Consider the following 3,140-nt stretch of genomic DNA (forward strand, 5'->3'; position numbering starts at 1 on the left):
GAGGATATAATTGCCTTTGAGCATAATGTTGTGGTTGCTGGAATCTAGGTGGATTAAACTGTTTACTGATACCTTGCTGATACGGTTGCTGAATAGCATTTTGATTATTATTTCAGCTGAAATTTGGATGATTTCTGTTGTTAGGATGATACGTAGCCGGCACAGGCTGCTGCTGTCATTGATAGTTGTTCACATACTGAACAGATTCATTAACAAGAGAACACTGATCCGTAGCATGAGAACCTGCACAGAGCTCACAGACCATAGTTATCTGATTGACTCCATAAGTGGCTAGAGAATCGACCTTCATAGACAGCGCTTGGAGCTGCGCTGCAATAGTTGTAGCTGCGTCAACTTCCAGAATACCTGCTACCTTCCCAGGGATCATCCTTTGAGTAGGGTTTTGAGGCTCATTTGCAGTCATAGTCTCAATAAGATTATAAGCCTCAGTATAGCTTTTGGCCCACAAGGCACCTCCAGCTGCTGCATCGAGCATAGGCCGAGATTGGGCCCCCAAACCATTATAGAAACCAGTGATCACCATCCAATCAGGCATTTCATGATGTGGACACTTTCTCAACATTTCCTTGTAGCGCTCCCAAGCTTCGCACATAGATTCTGTAGGTTGCTGCGCAAACTGAGTAAGAGCACTCCTCATAGTAGCAGTCTTCGCCATTGGATAAAACTTCACCAGAAACTTTTGTGCAAGATCTTTCCAAGTAGTGATAGACCCAGCTGGTTCAGAATGTAACCAGTCCTTAGCTTTATCCCTCAGAGAGAATGGGAAAAGCCTCAGCTTGATAGCCTCATCAGTCACACCATTATATTTGAAAGTACTGCAGATCTCGACAAAATTTCTTATGTGCATGTTGGGGTCTTCAGTCGCAGCACCTCCGAAAGAAACAGAATTCTGCACCATTTGAATAGTACCCGGCTTGATTTCAAAGGTGTTAGCCTGAATAGCTGGATAAAGAATGCTTGACTGAATGTCATCAATTTTGGGCCGAGAAAAATCCATAAGAGTTGGATCTGCCTGAACAATACGATCACCCATGATTGATGGTTTTTTATGCTCACTTCCTGAATCCGAATCTTCAAAATATATCTTCTCCGGAATATCAAGAGCTTCGTCTGTCTCCTCAGCTGTATCTAAAGTCCTCTTGCGAGTACGAGAACGAGTTTGCATAAATGCTCGCTAAAGTACCTGAAACACAACCGGAAACAATAAGTAACACGTCTTAATCACCGAGTCCTAATGACCAATGATGGTAAGTACATAAACTAAACAAATTGTTATTCCTAGAAGACTAACAATGAGATTTACAGAAGGGGGGTTGAATGTAAATCTCAAAACTTTTTCAAGTTTTGAGCAGTTTATAAAGTTGTGTGTTCAAGAAGAACAAGTGTGTGAATTGCTTTAAGCTAATACAGACAGATATATATTCAAGCACAAATGTAAAGAACACAACAGACCTTAAAAACTTTTCTGGTGGATTTGTTGTTCCACCAGAGATGGTGTATTAGAAAATCTGTGTTCAACAATGTTGATCACAGCTGCATCCTAGTACAAACTAGATGAATTTTCTCTCAAGATATTTCTTAACAGCTCTGGAAAAATCTCTCTCTTTACTAGCTTCTTCTTGGTTCATATATATATTACCAAGTGTACAAGTGAAAAACAATATAAAATTACAATAGTAAAATAAGTTCTTCACTTGCTTCTTTTCCTGTTCACTCAAGTACTTTGTTGACTATTGCAACTTTGTACAAAAGAAGAACGGCTGCTTTTTCTGTTGATCCTGAAATTCGGCTACCACATCTCAGTTTTCTCTGTCAACCCACGTGCCTCTGCTTGTAGGTACAACTACCACTTATCAACGGCTGATTAGCAGAACATCCGTTGAAGCTTTCATCCGTTGATGACTTCATCCGTTGAAGGATGTTATCCGTTGAAGCTTTCATCCGTTGATGCTCTCATCCGTTGAAGGATGTTATCCGTTGAAGCTTTAGAGACATCCGTTGAAGCTTAGCTTCTCATCCGTTGAAGGTCTTTTAAGTCATCCGTTGATACCACTTCATTTATACAAAATTACAAGGCATGAAATATTTACAATTGGCCTTCCTATCTGCATATCATCTAGTAGTCAACATGACTCATAGTTTCTCTCAACTTCTAAGAATTACAATTTTAAATACAGAGACTGAAATATGCTACAATACTAGACTTATTTCTAAGTAAAGCTACACCATCAACGGATAGCCAAAGTGGTCTTATCCGTTGAGGCTACAGACACTAAATTTCTACTTAAGTGTTTTGTTAAACATATCATCAAACTAATGCACATATATTCCTAACAATCTCCCCCTATTTATGTCTATAAGAACTGTAGGCATAAATTCAGGGTTAACTTGATGATAACAAAACACTTAACAAATATTTGAATTGAAACTAAGTAGAAATATAAAAAGTGCTGCAAAAGTGTATGTACTAGGAGGTAATTGAAGATTTACAGTATTTCCAAGGGTGCTCCTCTAGCCTGAGCAAATCATCATTTTCTTCTTTGTTCCCTGGTTTTCTTTCCTAGCCCTTTGTCATTTCCCTCAATTTGGAGTTGGAGTTTTCTGAAGAATTCAGCTTCATCTTCATCACTGATATCCAACTTAGATTGCATTTCCTTGAGAGTTTCATTGCTGGCAATCTTGAGTTGGTCTTCAAGTCTGAAAAATCTTCTGACTCCTTTGTCATCTCTAAATTCCATCAACCAATGAGGTGATTTGTGAATTTTAGTTCCCCTTTCTTGTATGAGTAAGGTTCTGGGCAAAGCATTTGGTTCCCTCCAAGTCTTCCTTATGTTGGCAATCTTGTTGAGAATTTCAGTCTTGGCTGTTCTGGTAAAGCCAGAATCCTTTTTGATGGCTGAAAAGACTCTGATCAAGGTAGAGTAGCCTTCATTTAGAATCCTGTGGAGAGGCCATGTTCTTTCCCCAGCTCCTTTATATCTGAACACTAATCTTTCTGGTAACTGTCTGTAGGCAGCTATTCCCCTTACATCCTCCAGCTCATCCAGATAGAGTTCAATGTCTGAAATTTCTTTTATGTCACAAATGTGAACATAATCATCTTTAGAAATGGGTGACTT

At 39.1% G+C, this 3,140-nt stretch overlaps 1 non-coding gene across 1 annotated transcript; it reads left to right on the forward strand.

The window, feature by feature from the left end:
* The first annotated feature begins 554 nt into the window (after nt 1-554).
* On the forward strand, nt 555-661 carry LOC141702767 (small nucleolar RNA R71). Its single transcript, XR_012567254.1, has one exon. It is a non-coding gene; the product is annotated as a small nucleolar RNA R71 (small nucleolar RNA).
* The last annotated feature ends 2,479 nt before the right edge of the window (nt 662-3,140 follow it).

Source organism: Apium graveolens, unplaced genomic scaffold (genome assembly GCF_009905375.1).
Source record: "Apium graveolens cultivar Ventura unplaced genomic scaffold, ASM990537v1 ctg5669, whole genome shotgun sequence".
Taxonomy (NCBI): domain Eukaryota; kingdom Viridiplantae; phylum Streptophyta; class Magnoliopsida; order Apiales; family Apiaceae; genus Apium; species Apium graveolens.